This window comes from Barbus barbus (genome assembly GCF_936440315.1).
Source record: "Barbus barbus genome assembly, chromosome: 28".
Classification (NCBI taxonomy): Eukaryota; Metazoa; Chordata; class Actinopteri; order Cypriniformes; family Cyprinidae; genus Barbus; species Barbus barbus.
This window is the reverse complement of record NC_136756.1, coordinates 13,050,181-13,066,919: the sequence shown is the minus strand read 5'-3', so window position 1 is coordinate 13,066,919 and position 16,739 is coordinate 13,050,181.

Below are 16,739 nucleotides of genomic sequence, written 5' to 3'. Positions count from 1 at the left end.
AGATGATGTATACGGGTGCCCACTGGCTCTGAAATGTGCTACTATTTCCTACACGGGCACGAGCTCATGTACACATGCATACATACACAGATTCTGTATTATGCCGCATCAGCCTCCCTGAAGAGAGGCGGTTGCATTAGGCCACATCTACTCTAACAGCAAATTGAATCCATCTATCCATCTAACAGTATTTATTTTATTTTCTCCCTCAGGAGACTGAGATCAGTAGGAAGAGAAAGGAGTGTGAAGTCCTTGAGGAGGAGGTGAAGAAAAAGAGCCAGTCATGTCAAACTCTGGTGAGAGCCTTTACAAGTTCACATCTTATGAGAGACATTTAGTGGTTAGTCTTTCACCATATGGCGCTTTTGTAGTTGTGATTCATACAAGGCTTTAGCTAATAGGCTCAAATGATTTTAGGGGCCTACAGGTACCCACATTAATGGTTACAGTAAAACTTTGCATTTGGTATACTGTGGCCACACAAGCACATTTATGTATGAAAGGTAAAATTAAGAAACTGTTATAAGTAATTATATGCAAGCTAGACTACGTGCTTTATGCTTGTATTTTTTTTTTATTTTTTTTTTATATCAAAGCATGGTGCAAAAATATTTAAAATATAAATATTTAATATAATATATAAATATAATAAAAATAAAAATAACAAGACAAATAGATTTATTTATGTATTTACCTAATACCAATTTGTGTTACCAAAATATTTAAATGTTAAATATTTAATGTAATATATAAATATAATAATAAATAAAAGTTGAACCAGACCATATAGATTGATGTGTATGTATATGTGTGTGTGTGTGTGTGTATGCTTTTTATGGCTCCTTTAACTGTGACCAGAGCACATGTATGATACATTGCTCAAATTCACAATATTTGGTACTGTAGGTGGTGCAGGATTGTACAAGGGATCAAACAGCCTTGTGGGAAGTGGCCCACTTCTGCCAACCCACCCTTGAGAACTGTGTGCTTTAGTATCATAATTAGACTGGATTTTGATTGGCACGATACATTTTGATCCAGTGCGACAGTTTTGGGGACAAAACAGCTGCTGATCAAGGTGTTTGCCTGACCGAAGCACATGAACGTTGGAAATGCTTTAGTTTCACACACATACATACGCAATACTCTCAAGGGCGTTTGCTCTCTTTCCCACTCTCTCTCGGTCTTTCTCGCTGTTCCCACATAGCAGACATGGAGAGCTGACTCCAAGGTCCACTGTCAGGGGAAACAAAGTGAGCAGAAGGACAAAAAAGCAAGCACAAGAGAGGGGGAAAGAGAGTACTAGGAAGATGAGGGAGAGTGAGAGAGATAAAGAGTGCGGGTTTATGTACAGAGACTAATCGGCCCTGACTGCCAGGGAAGCTCTTTTAAACAGCCTCTCTCTTCTTCTGTATTCCTCTCACCTCAGCATTCGGGAAAGACTTTTCATCCATTAGACATGAGAGAGGCTTTGCTGGGGCTTTTTAGAGCTGAGGAAGACCTTTTAAGTGGGTTTTTGGTCTTTCAAGGAATTAATTGAATATGAGTTCTTGTATCATATGCTGTGAATTCAAGGGTACAAGCTGTTTAAGTAGTAATACTCTCAATTCTGGTGTATAGATACTCTGATAAAAATATTGATTCTAACTGTTTTAGATAATACTGTAATTATATTTATATTTTAAATAATAAATGTATGTTTTTATTTAATGTAGATCTAGGCAGTTGTTATCATTGAAGAAACACTACAGGGTAATTAGGAACTCTTGTATCATTATCTTGGGACACATTATCACTGGAATAAAATATAAATATATTTTAGAGCAGTGTAATATTATAGTTTATTTATTTGGCATTATTTAGTATTATAAGCTTTGAGGTAGAAAAAAAGTGATAATTTACACTTTTGTTTATTGTAATATATTGTTGTTAAATTTTCATAATTACCTGTTTAATCCTCATTACAAAAAAAAAAAAACTCTAACCATCACAATAGAGCAATATACATAGTCACTTAATTGTTTTAAAAGTCTCTTGTCTTATGCTTACCAAGGCTTCATGTATTTATACATGATTTAAAATGGTTTTAAATGCTGTTCTCTTTTTGAATATATTTTAAAATGTCATGTATTTCTGCCATGCAAAGCTGAATTTTCAACAATGAGAACTAGTCTTCAGTGTCATGATCCTTCAGAAATCATTCTAATATTTGCTGCTAGAAACATTTTTTTATAATTATCATTAATGTTGAAAAAAGGTGCACTGTTTAATATTTTTGTGTAAAATTGTGATACTTTTTACAGGACTCTTTGATTAATAGAAAGTTCAAAAGGACAGCATGTATTAGTCAACATTTATATGAAGTAGAAATCTTTTGTAACAAAATGAAAGTGTTTACTGGCACTTTTGATCAATTTTGTGCATCCTTGTTGAATAGAAGTGTTCATTTGGAAAATTTGAAAATGCTAAATATTTTCTTTTTTGGGTGGTTTGTAATGATTTTAATTTATTTTTTGAAAACAAAATAAGTCATCTACATTTAAATAGCTAGGTAAATATGCATGTGTGTCTCAGGATGCGCATCTCTCAGTGTTTGAGAATCCGCAGTATAAATGTTTCTCTCCACAGGGGCTCTCTCTATACCACAGGAGGCTCCATTTTCACAGTAACGACTGCAAAAATACACAGAGCTTAGTCTCCTGACAGGTCTATACACATAAACATTGGCAAAGCCTGATAGAAGTCTTTTTCTTTCTTTATTAAACATTGTTTGTTGTGGATTGGCAGAACATTCATTCAAACCCCTATATCTGCCAACCCACGTCCTCTAATGAGTGAACTGTACCTGAAACCCGTTCCAGATGGAAGATCCTGAGATGTTATGGAACACAAACAGTTCAGTGTTTTCCTCTTTCTCCGAGCACTAAAGTGTAATGGAGTCAGTTTTTGTGTGACACCACTGTGTTTTACAGTGGTGTGAAAAAGTTTTTGCCCCCTTTTTATTTTTTGCATATTGACACTTGAATGATTCAGATCATCAAACAAATTTTAATATTACACAAAGATAACCCAAGTAAATAGAAAATGCAGTTTTGAAATAATTATTTAATTTATTAAGGGGAAAAAGCTGTTCAAACCTGCTTGGCACTTCTGGTTGTGCCACCCTTTGCAGCAACAACTGCAATCAAGCATTTGCGATAACTGGCAATGAGTCTTTAAGACTGTTTATTACACGGCTCTCTGGAATGCTTGATTCTGATTGGTCAGTTGAGACATTTGCAGGTTCGTTCTTTTCAAATAATAACCGCTCCAAAGTAATAACGCATAGCCGGTACTACTTGTATGTTTAAAATCCCTCCGCGCCAACAAAGATTACCGTTTGGCGCCATCTTGTGACAAACAGAATGTTAGTCACGTGGTACTATATCGTTTCGCGGAAGGATAAAAATGTTAATTTAAAACAAATATGCCAATAAAATGTTTCAAATTCATATTCATGTCCAGTTTTTTTTTCCTTATGTGGCAAGTAGCCGTGTAATAAGCGGGATAATGTACAGGCAGCCTGTAGTTATCGCGAAATAAGCCCCTTCAGTGTGATACAAGACCCTCCGCTTCGCATCGGGTCCTGATCACACTGTCGGGGCTTATTTCGCGATAACTACCGGCTGCCTGTACATTATCCCTTACTTAAGGTCATGCCACAGCATCTCAATCGGATTTAAATCCGGACTTTGATTTGGCCACTCCAAAACCTTAATTCTGTTTTTCTTGAGCCATTCAGAGGTGTACTTGCTGGTGTGTCTGAGATTATTGTCCTGCTGCATAACCCAAGTGCGCTTGACCTTGAGGTCACAAACTGATGGCTGGATATTCTCCTTCAGGATTTTTTGATAGAGTGCAGAATTCATGGTTCCATCAATTATGGCAAGTCGTCCATGTCCTGAAGCTGCAAAGCAGCCCCAGACCATCACACTACCACCACCTTGGTTGACTGTTGGTATGATGTTCTTTTTTTGAAATGCTGTGTTGGTTTTACGCCAGATGTAACGGGACACACACCTTCCAAAATGTTCAACTTTTGTAGCATCAGTCCACAGAATATTTGCCCAAAAGTCTTGGTGAGACGAGCCTTTGTGTTCTTTTTGGTCAGCGATGGCCTTAGCCTTGGAAATCTCCCATAGATGCTATTTTTGCCCAGTCTCTTTCTTATTGTTGAATCATGAACACTGACCTTAAGTGAGGCAAGTGAGGCCTGCAGTTCTTTAGATGTTGTTCTGGGTTCTTTTATGGCGTCCTGGATGAGTCATCGTTGTGCTCTTGGAGTAATTTTGGTCGGCCGGCAACTCCTGGGAAGGTTCACCACTGTTCCAATTTTTCTCCATTTGTGGATAATGTCTCTGACCGTGGTTCACTGGAGTCCCAAAGCCTTAGAAATGGCTTTACAACCCTTTCCAGACTGATACATGTCAACTATTTTGTTTCTCATCTTTTCTTGAATTTCTTTAGATCGCAGCATGATGTGTTGCTCTTTAAGACAGGACAGGTTCTATTTAAGTGATTTCTTGATTCAACAGGTCTGGCAGTAATCATGCTTGGGTGTGGCTAGTGAAATTTAACTCAGGTTTCTAAAATAATATGGTTAATCACAGTTCTTTCAAAATTTAACAGGAGGGGGGCAATCAGTTTTTCACATAGGGCCAGGCTTTTTTCCCTTAATAAATGAAATCATCATTTAAAAAGTGCATTTTGTATTTACTTGCATTATCTCTGTGTAATATTAAAATGTATTTGTTTGATCTGAATCGTTTAAATGTGACAACTATGCAAAAAATAAAAAAAACCTTTTCACGGCACTCTAAATATAGGACAATAAAAAAGGCATTAAATTCACGTCAAATAAGGTTAGCACAAAATTACTAAAATTATTTTTTTACCTTTATAATATAGGGCCAGATTTACTAAACAGGGCAAATTAGCATGAGAGGGCTATTTTAAAGACAGTTTGGGCTGGTGCAAGCTGTTAGTAAATCTGACCCTTAGTGACCTAAAAACACTCATGGTTAAAAATGTGTGATGTAACATATGTGTGATTTAACATAAACCCTAATGTATGTACCTTAAGAGGGGAAAGAAAAATCAGTTGTTTCAATCAAAAAAGGAGAGCTGTTGCACTGTTGTTGTAGGAAGTAGAGTGTTCTTTTCACTTACTTACCAATATCTGTAAATTGAACAGTATTTTACTGTAAAATTACATGAAATGCCCCATTATTACAGTGCTTCACTACATAGAGTAAGGTAACTTACTGGAACAACTTTTTAGAGTGTTTTACAGATATAAATCCAATTATTTGGATAAACGGTGTAATGGTGTTGTTTTGAGTAAACCTGATATCAAGAGAACTTTTCTAAGCCTATAACGAAGACTGAGTTGCTGGAAAATTCCATCAGTCTCCGCGAGAGGATCCGTCTGAAAGCAGGCTAAAGGTCTCCACAGTGCATTACGCTGAAAGGATGCTATTACGGGATGTTTAAATAAAGTTTTTACTAGTGAAAGTCTCTAAAATGCTATCCGAGTGCGTATTTTTATCTCCCGTGACCTCTTTGCGTAAATGCAATCAGTCTCGGAATGTTCCCAGCGTACAACTTCACTAGCACACTATGTTAAAAGATGGAGTGCAGAGCTGCAAGGGCCAAACTCAATTACCTAAAAGCTGTGTCTGCCGGCCTTTGGACTGTCTATGAGGTGCCCTGGGTTGTTTGTGTAGTGTGTATGCTGGGTTTTTTTTTGTTTTGTTTTTTTTGAGTATACATATACTTGCATGTTTTTGTGTGTCCTATAGTGGCAGAGCGAGCTGTTGGCCCCCTCGGCTCCAGCGGTTGCTTTTGTGCTTATTTTTTGCCCTACTGAAAGGCTAATAGGAATTAATGGAAAAAATGCAAAAAGAGACATGCTGTCCTTACATGACGTGAAAAGCAATTCTAGGAAAGAAGCACTTCCGAATTCAATTTCACACTTTCGTCATGTACCTCGACCACCATTGTGCACTCCTGTTATCCTGAGCTGCTGTTGTTTTGTATGAGAACAGCAGCCTGAAATGTAAAGCTGTGGCTGGGGGTGTTGTATTGTGTCTTGGAAGGTGGGATTTGGGATGGTTTCTCTGAGGGGACCATCTACCTCGCTTCTTAATCTCTCATCGCATTTACATCTGATAGTTCCAGCCAGCCAAGTGGAACATAACAGTCCACATGCACACATATGCTGCTACATGCACATCCAAGAATGATTCCCAAACTGTTGATTTTAGATGTGTCTGTGACACATTTCAAATAGAGCTGGGTGATATTTGCATTACTGACATTTTAATGCACTTTTTATTGGGCCATTAAGTTTCTTAAAGACCTTGTCATACTACTTTTGCAATCCTTGTCTTGTGAGTCAGATCTATGACAGCTTTAAGAGCGATGTTTAAGAGTGTCTCTGATTTATCAAAATCAGCGTAAGAGTTGAGTTTGATTCACCGTTGGACTTTTATTCATTTCTGTGTATTCTTTCAACTGCTCTTTCGGTCATTATGTTGTATCATTTAAAAATATTCCCTGCTTGGAAAGTTTCATATATTTTTTTAGTAAAAATAAATATGATAATATTGCCATATATGTATTTTGGTTCATAAAATGTGTAATTTACTCATGTAATATAATAATTTTCTTCCTTGTGTTCATTTTGTAAAGAACAGTAGGAAAAAACATTCCCTGATTATTTTTATTATTTATTTATTACATTTTTATTGTATTTTATAGCTGTATACACTAATGTTTAAAAGTTTGGGGATGGTAAGATTTTTTTAATGATTTTTAAAGAAGTTGTTTATGATCAACAAAGTTGCATTCATTCGATCACAGGATACAGTAAAAACAGCAAGATGACAGCTGAATTTTCAGCTACTATTACTCCAGTCTTCAGTGTCACATGATCCTTTAGAAATCATTCTCTTATGCTGATTTAATGACTTTTCAAGATTTGACAAATAGAAAGCTCAAAAGAACAACATTTGTTTGAAATAGACATTTTAAAACATTCTAAATGTCTTTACTGTCACTTTTTAATCAATGCATCCTTGCTGAATAAAAATGTTAATTTATTTTTAAAAAGTGTCTAAATGAGTATGATTTAAAAACAAAAATACAAAGAGATACAGTATTCCTAGCTTGTCCCTATTTGTCACATTGTGTCTGAGTGGAAAGCACAGGCTTTCTTGGAGCCAGAAATGCCAGTGGTTAATTTGGAGTAGGACCATCACCTAAAGCGTTAGATCAGAGATTATTCATGTGAGAATCAAACAAGCTGATTTTCCTATGGCAAATATTCAATAAAGCATATGCAAATTGTATGTGTTTAGTATTTGCCTCTTAATTGGGTCAAAGATTATTAGTGCTGTGGCTATACCATTGTTAATTCATGTCACTGTTCTGTTTTTGTGTAAACATACAGACGGGGCAGTGCCTCTGGTATAACTTTTAGCATGTAGATGTGCGTTACTGAAGTGGCTGGCTTGACTTTGCCACCGGGGACTTGTTCGATTTTAAGGTCATGCTTCTGTTGAGTGGTCATCACAGAGAAGAAGGGAAACAGATTTAAAACTCAAACAGATTTAGCAACGTTCTAAAAAAACAAATCAGCAGTCGCATAGCAACGGCCCGGCAACCACTTTAATGATATGTGATGAATTTTGCATTGGAACCCACCACTCACATTTTCTTTATAAAATTAAAAACCCCTTTATGACCTTAGTCATAAACTCGTAATCTCAGTATTACCATATTTCAGGTTCATTGTAGCATGTGTCAATGGGAATATGCTAGCTATGTCTTGAACGGAGCGCTTGCAAAGAGAGAGGGGTGTTTGGTGAGCAAGCAGAACAGATTGTGTCGTCTCAAAGGTCGGTGCCGCTTATTTCCTGGAAGGGCCTGACATCCATTACCCTCTCTTTGACTGGACATCTTCCACAAAGCAGGATGTCTGGCTACAACACCATCCAAAAATAAAATAAAAGCTTTAGTAAGTACTGAATACTAGCACTTGATTAGTCCATATACACTGTGTGCCTATCTGTCTGTCATTCCATGTGTGCATATATATATAGAGAGAGAGTATTTAATAGATAATATGAGATATTTGAAATTAAAATATATTTAAATCTGGGTACAGATGTGTGTGTGAGAGAAGTACAATAAATAAATACATATATATATATATATACAGTACATTTTATATAACTATACATATGTACATTTATACTGTATACACTACCTATACCTATGTAATAATATTAGATTTTTAATGTACATATATTTTAAACTAAAACTATGTTTCTGATTCTGTGCCCTTTTTTGAAATCATAACACACTCTGTCTTAAACCTATGAACAATTCTAATTGTAGCAGGTTATTGTTCATAATTATTCTTCTTTTATTTTCTTTGGAGATATGCCCAACTGCATAGTTTTCCTTTGTATTTTTTAGGCAGTTCTTATTGTTCTTTATGCAATACAAAGTTCAATACAGCAGAAATGTAAATATTACATTATTACCAGTAGCATGTTGTTCTGAACATAATCAAAACATGTTCTGATGCAGAGAGCAGAGGGTTCCAGATACAAAATGTGTGTGTGTGTGTGTGTGTAATTAGTGTATGCTTCACTTCTAATACATTATTAGCAGGCTCTTCCAGCAGAATGAATAGAATGTTTTTGTAACGACCTCCCTCATGGCATCCCTCCCTTTTTTTTACCATTTGTTTTTTTTCATCATTTGCTTGTGCAAATGATGGTGCTGCAGAAACAGCGCTGAGTCTCCTGGGCTGCTTCATGCAATTTGTTAGTGTTACACATTCGATGTGAATCAAGTTTATATGTGTCTAATCTGTAATCATTAGCTCTCTCGCTCTCTCTCCTCTACACCGGGTCAATCGAGGCTTAGTCTATCATCTGTTCAGAGTTTTTTGGATCGATGTTCAGAGAGTGGGCTGCCAATGCAATCATGTGCAGCTCAGGAGAGATTGGAAGTGACTGCAGCGAATTGACGCTAGTTGAAATGACAATGGCCTTTCGATGAGAGTGAATGGAGAGAAATGGAGGTGATCTTACCTAGGCCAGAGTATATGTGTGCTTGTATGAAGGAAAGTTGGTAACGTTTGAACCTATTTATTTATTTATTTTGCTCTACCTTACATTTACAATTACATTACTTTTTATTGAGCTTTATTGGAGTAAAATGACAATTTTTTGTTTTGTTTTATAGATTTAACAAAGCAAAATACGTATACTTTCTCTTCTGGGCTATGTGGTTGGGACTCTCCACCAAGAGCGATACATTTTTCTTCTATAGAGAATAAACCAGGAAGTCAATATTTTTATGCTCCGACATATCTGAGGCCACACACACACAGAGATGCACACGTGAACACAGAATACTCACATTTGTGGCGCTTGCCTGAAGATAACTTGAGTAAGTGATGCTAACGTCAGACCACGTGGATGTTGGTGGAGTGTAATTAAGATTTTCTCTTGCAGTGAGGGGAGAAAGCTGTGTAGGATGGGGGTTTGGTTAGGGGGCGTATGCAAATTTTCTGCAGCATTCAAGATTAACCAATAATTTGAGAAGTTAACCTAATTATACAAAGCTATTTAAAGGTGTACAGATTATTCAATCGTAAAAGCAGCATGCTGTCTGATGTGCTGTGTGCTTCTCTCCTCTCTTGGGTAGTGCCTCATCAGCATTACTTTCTTGTACTTCTCAATCTTGCTTCCTCTCTCTGTCTGTCTCTCTCAATTATGTTTTGATTTCAGTTTAGTGTGCTTCATTGGTATGACAATACAATGCAAAATCTGTGAAATAATAGTAAAAAAATTATAATGGGAAGAATATAAAAAACAAATCTAAATTAAATTAATTTGCAGTAATATAAATTAAATTAAATTCCAAATGTCTGTATTTTATTTATTTTTTATTCAGTATTTTTATTGATCAATAAAACATTAACAAAAGTAGTTTTTGAGGAGGGGCCCAAACTACACTCAGTGTCCAAGTGATGTTGACATAGTTATGGCCCATGATATTGGTACAGATTCTGTGTAATGAACAATTCTTTGTGACTGTATATTTCAAGTTGGAAAAAAACATTTTGTTCTCACTTTAAGTGGACCTTAGTTCCTAGGTCATCTACAAGATGGATTAAAATGATGATAGTCAAGAAAAGATGAGACATAACAGTATGATTGAAATGTAAAAAAAAACAAAAAAAAAGATAATAAAATAAATAAAACACATTTATTCTGTTAGTAAGTTTTTTTCTTACAGGAGCCAATGGCTCCTTACTCTATTTTTTTTGTCTGGAGCCCTGCTATGTAGACTGTTCTAGACGTGTTGTGTGGAGACGGCATGATTTCAGTTGGCTACTGATGTCTGTAGTTCAAACCCTCAGTGTCAGTCTTTCTAAGACAGATGGGCTGCAGCTCTCTCTCTTGCTGTCTTCACTCACTCTCTCCCTGTCTCGCTCTCCTCAAAATGAATAATGCATTGACTAACACTAGCTGTGTTGGAAACTCTCTGTTCTTACCAGGAATACACCCTGCCGTCTAAACGTGTGTTTATCAATGTGTGCCTGTGAGTATTTCTTCTAGACACAAGCGCGTTTGAAAATGTGTACCACAAAACTGAGAATCTGACCTTTCTGTGTGTATGTGTGTGTCCGTGTGTGTGTTGTCAGGAGAGTGAGCTTCAGCATGTTCTGCAGGAGAAAGCACGTCTGAATCTCCGCTTGTTCAACGATACCCAGAAGGCAGCAAAGTATGAGCAGGTAAGCAGTCCATCTCATTGTGGCTTACGGCTAGATAGTAAACCCTCGCCATCTACTCACTCACACATGCACAATGGCATTGTAATCCACTCGCGCTATCATTTGTTCCCTGGTGGAGAGCACTAATGGTGTTTTTGCCACTTGAGTGGAAGTGGAGGATTGTTCCTCATAAAGCTGGAGGCCTTGAGCCGCCCGGCACACATTTCAGCATCCTCTAACTCAATCCGCCGAGTCCCTCTGCCCTGCTGGAGCACGACAGTGACCACCCACTCACTCGTGAGATTGATGAGTTAATCTCTGAATGGCTGTATAAATGCACACTGTATGAATATGGAAGATTTGTGCCGAGATATAAATGTCATGCTGATTTTGGTTTATGCTAAAGAGGAAGGAAGGATAAGGTTTGACTTGAGTGTAAATAAATCACTGTTACACATACATCTGTAAAGTTGATTTTAGAAATATGCACAGAAAACATTTATTAATTTCTTTTAGCACTGTCAAAATTAGCATGGTAACGTTTTTTTTTTTAGTTTAACGTGTTTAAAATATTTAACGCAGTTAATGCAGGGGCGGGGCTAGGGTTGGCCACCCTATTTACAACTGCTGCTTCTGTCTCTTTTTGCGTTTTATTTAGTCGCAGAATGTCTTTATGACCACATCAAACGGAAGACATTTCAGATGCGCACTCCAACTTCACCTCAGCGCCAGGCGCGAGTCAAACGAGCGCAGAAACGGTACTGTACGGTACAGGCACCGTCAGGCACTATAGCTTTTATCATATCAAAGTGCAAAATAAACTACGTGCATGCAATGTCGTGATCAGTCATGAAGTTAACAAAAAGGCAATTAAAGCTGCCTTAAATCTGTGCATACATGTAATATGTTTTATATGAGTCATATATAAGAACATAATTATTTCTTTAATTAAGAAAAACAAAAAGAGGAAATCAATAACTTTTATAGCTTTAAGGATTCAACTATATTCAATACACAGTTTAGTGTTTGATAACTTTATTCAATTTCTGTATATTTCTGCTGAAGGGTACAGGTAAATATGAAATTTTTGCAATATTAAAGTATATCTAAAAACTTTGTTAGGTGGGATTAATCGTGATTAATTTAAGAAAAAAATGTGATTAGTTAATTTTTTTAACCGATTGACGGTACTAATTTATTTGTTTGTTTATTTATTTATTGCCATCCAAAAAATATATTTATGCTCTACCATTCAAATGTTTGTGGTCAGTAAGATTTTTTGTTGTTGTGAAAGAAATTAATACCTTTCTAAATTAATAATGATTAATTAAAAATCATCAAGGATATTGCTCAAAAGTGACAATAAAGACATTTAGAATGTTACAAAAGATTTCTGTTTCAGATAATGATGTTCTTTTGAACTTTCTTTTCATCAAATGATCCTGAAAAAATGTGTTATATTTCTGCAAAAATATTATGCAACACAACCGCTTTCAGCTGATTATAATAGTAAATGTTTCTTGAGCAACAAATCAGCTTATTAGAATGATTTCTGAAGGATTATGTGACACTGAAGAAATGGCTTCTGAAAATTCAGCTTTGACATCACAGGAATAAAAAATATTTTTAAATATTTTCTGTTTTAAAATATAATAATATTTCACATTGTTACTGTTTTTACTGTATTTTTGATTAAATAAATGTAGCCTTGGTGAGCGTTATATTCTTTCAAAAAAAATGAAAAGGTCTTACGTATTCCAAACTTTGAATGGTAATGACAGGGGAAATGTTGTTGTTGTTTTTTTCCTATCAAAAAGAAAAAAAGAAAAATGCAAAGTACACTTTCTTGACCGGCAATAATAATTGGTAGCCAGTACATTTTCTGAATTGACTCTCCATTGGCCATAAGCTCACTGTGGATACTAAATATCTGTCAGCAGTAAGAAGGTTGTGCAGATAGTACTTTAATATATGACATTTCTTAAATTATTTTATTTTTATTACCGTTTATTTTGCTGCTACAGTAGTAATAATATTTGAGTTTTTGGTAACGATAATGACCCTGTTTCAAGTCTTTCAGCGTTTTTTTTTTTTCATCTAAAATAGTGCAGTTTTCAGATACACAGTATTTAAGCTTTGGTTTATAATAGCGTGCCAGAAAGCACTGGAGCTTTCCTGAATCAAAGGGCACATTTCGACTTTCTTTTATCTCTTGGTATTATTATATTTTTGGGGTTTTCTAATCCACCATTTGTATGTATCTGCTCTGTATAGTCTATGTGTCTGTGTGTTGGTCCTTAAGGGATAAAAATGTAATTTCCTGGATAGTGAAGTTGATGTCGCTTGTGATGTTGATCTTGAGGTGAGGGTCTTTTGTGTGTAGTCATGGAAAAACAATTTCTTGAAGGACCGGTTTCTGACAGCGTCAAGAAACATTGTTGAACAAGACATTGTAAGTCAGTTTGTGGTGTGTATGTTTGTGTGTAGCACAGCATATGTATTGAAGACTTTTCTTTGAGGGTCTGTCGCATCTGAAGAGTGGATATGAAGAAGTGCTGCTCTCTGGAACTGGCAGATATTATATTCTTGCAATAGCTGAATTTTATAAAAACATGATTGGATTCATGCTTGAGCAGCAGCGTGTTTACAAGTGCTGATTTGTCACGGCACTGATGGACCATAGCTACCATCAAACAGACATATATTACTCACATAAACAGCACAACATATCACTTATGTTCTTGTTACCAAACACTGCAGTCTTTCAACCAAAAGCATAAATGTCATTCCTCATTAATATACTTTAGTGCAAGATAACATCTGACCTGTAAATATAAAATGTTTTGCTCATAGTTTTTGAGTGGGGGTGGGGGGGTGTTCAGTTATTGTCAGTTATTATTGATATTCAATCAACAATGGTTCTTATTATTGAGAACACAGCTTAATTTTTTTTTTTTTGTGGAAATGGTGATACTTTTTTCATTATTCTTTGATGAATAGAAAATTTAAAATATCAGCATTTATTTGCAATAGAAACATTTTATAACATGCTCTTATTGTCACTTTTGATTAATTTCATATACCCTGTTTTTTTGTTTTTTTTTTGTGGTAGTGTATCATGGTTTCCATAAAAATATTAAGCAGCAAAACTATTTTGAACATTGATAATAATAAGAAAATAAATGTTTTATGAACAGCAAATCAGCATATGAGAATAATTTCATATATATATATATATATATATATATATATATATATATATATTATACACATATATATGTGTGTGTGTGTGTGTGTGTGTGTGTGTGTGTGTGTGTGTGTGTGTGTATGTGTATATATATATATATATATATATATATATATATATGTCACTGATCTGCTAGGCTCTGTCACTAGCCAATCACAACGCACGCCCTTACCCGAATACTGATCACACGCACCTGCACATCATCATGCCACTCATCACCACTACCATAAAGACACACACCGCCAAGCACTCAGTGTCCGGTCTCGTTTTTCAAAGAGGACTGCTATTGCTGTCTCAGCTATAGTCTTTTTACTTACCTCCGTGTTACTTACCTGCAGAGCTACCTTCCCGAGTGTGTACTCCTACGATCTCCAGTCTGTCAGCTCCTGTGTTCCTCCCGAGTCAGCTCCCAGTGTGCGGTGTGTGTCTCCTCCAGTTCACCTCTCTGCTGAAAGAAGAAACGCAAGTTAACCTTCCAGCTTATCCGTGAAGACCTCCAAGTTTGCTACTTACCTGATACCTCTCTCTATCGCTCACCTGTTGACAATAAATATCCATTCATTAACCCATCTCTCTGTCTACTTCCTACTTCTGTAACAGAAGACCGGACCACCACAGACTGTCAACAGCATGAGCACTCCCGATCCCTTCCAGGAGCTCTTTGATATCCTCAGACGAGCTCTCACTCCGGCACCATCGCCTGCTCCCACCATCCCTTCCGTCATCAGCTCCACCAGTGCTTCTACCACCATGATTTCCAGTCCCATGGCCAGGCCAGCGCCCTACTCTGGCGCGGCGGAGGAGTGCAACGGCTTTCTGCTGCAGTGCTCGCTAGCTCTCGAGATGCAACCTCAACAGTATCCCAATGAAAGGGTGAAGATCGCCTTTATCATCTACCTTCTCCAAGGCAAGGCTTTGCAATGGGCAGAGACTATTTGGGCACAAGAAGGTACCGTAACTCAATCACTACAAAACTTCATTCTTCACTTTCGTGAAGTATTTGGTAAACCAGCCCATGACACTTCTGTTAGTGATCAACTATATCATTTACGACAAAAATCTCTGCCCATTAAAGAATATGCTCTTCAGTTCCGCACCCTTGCCGCAGCCAGCGGTTGGAATGAGCGTGCCCTCCTCACTGCCTATCGTCAAGGGTTGGAACCTCGACTCCGTTTGCAGCTGGCAGCCTTCGAAGATTCTCTTGGACTGGAAAGCCTCATATAGCATTCCATTCGATGTTCTACACGAATGAGCTCTTGTCTAGCCGAACTCACTTCGGATTCCAGTTGCTATTCACTCCTCCGCCGCCAAACCGATCAGCACCCTCCAGAACCAGTGAATGAGCCCATGCAGGTCGACAACTCACGTCTGTCGAATCAGGAACGACAAAGAAGATTTTCGCTTGGTCTGTGTCTGTACTGTGGAGAGAAGGGGCATCTGCGAGCGACATGCCCCGTGAGACCCCCTCGCCTCTTGGTGAGTACCATTCATCCAGTCGTTCATAACCTGAAACCGCTGGCGATAGAGGTTCAGCTTACTGCCCCCGAATTCTCTCTTCCAGTCTTTGCCCTCCTTGACTCTGGGTCAGCCGGGAACTTAATCTCGGGAAGCCTCTGTCGTCAGCTCAACCTCCCTACCACAGCCACTCAAAAGAATTACCAGATCCAATCGGTAACCGGTACATCCATCAGTCGTAGATGTGTTAATCAATGTGCTGGGCCGGTGCATCTTAAGATTGGATTGCTGCACGAAGAGGAAATCCAGTTACTGGTTCTGGAGGGTTCAACGGCCGATATCATCCTGGGACGGCCCTGGTTAGTACAACACGAACCCATAATCTCCTGGCATACTGGGGAGGTCCTGAAATGGGGTAACCAATGCTTCACCGATTGCTTTCCCAATGCTCCCAAGCCTGTTTCTCCTTCCATCAATTCCGTTGCCCTGAATGCCACATCCATCGAAAGCCCTCCAGAGAAGTTATCCGTAGGCATTCCCTCATGTTACTCCCATTTCAGTGATGTGTTCTGTCCCCAGAAAGCCTCCCAGCTGCCTCCACACCGGTCATGGGACTGCGCAATCGACCTTTTACCAGGTGTGCCAGTGCCCCGTGGTAAGATCTATCCACTCTCCATACCTGAGCAGAAGGACATGGAGGAGTATATTGAGGAGACCCTCAAACAAGGTTATATCCGCCCCTCAACGTCCCCTGCTTCGTCAAGCTTCTTCTTCGTGGCCAAGAAGGACAGTGGATTAAGACCTTGTATCGATTATCGAGCTCTCAACAAGATAACGGTCAAGTTCCGTTATCCTCTTCCCCTCGTCCCAGCGTCTTTGGAACATCTTCGCGGAGCCACCGTCTTCACCAAGTTGGACCTCCGCAGCGCCTACAACCTCATCAGAATATGTGAGGGGGACGAGTGGAAGACAGCCTTTGTGACCCCTACCGGCCACTACGAATATTTGGTTATGCCCTGTGGCCTTGTCAACGCCCCCTCCGTATTCCAAGACTTCATGCATGAGGTGCTCCGGGAGTATCTCCACAAGTTTGTATTGGTCTATATTGATGACATCCTCATCTACTCGCGGAGTATGGCCGAACATCGCTGCCACGTTGCGGAGGTCCTGCAACGCCTGAGAGACTTCCATCTGTTCCTC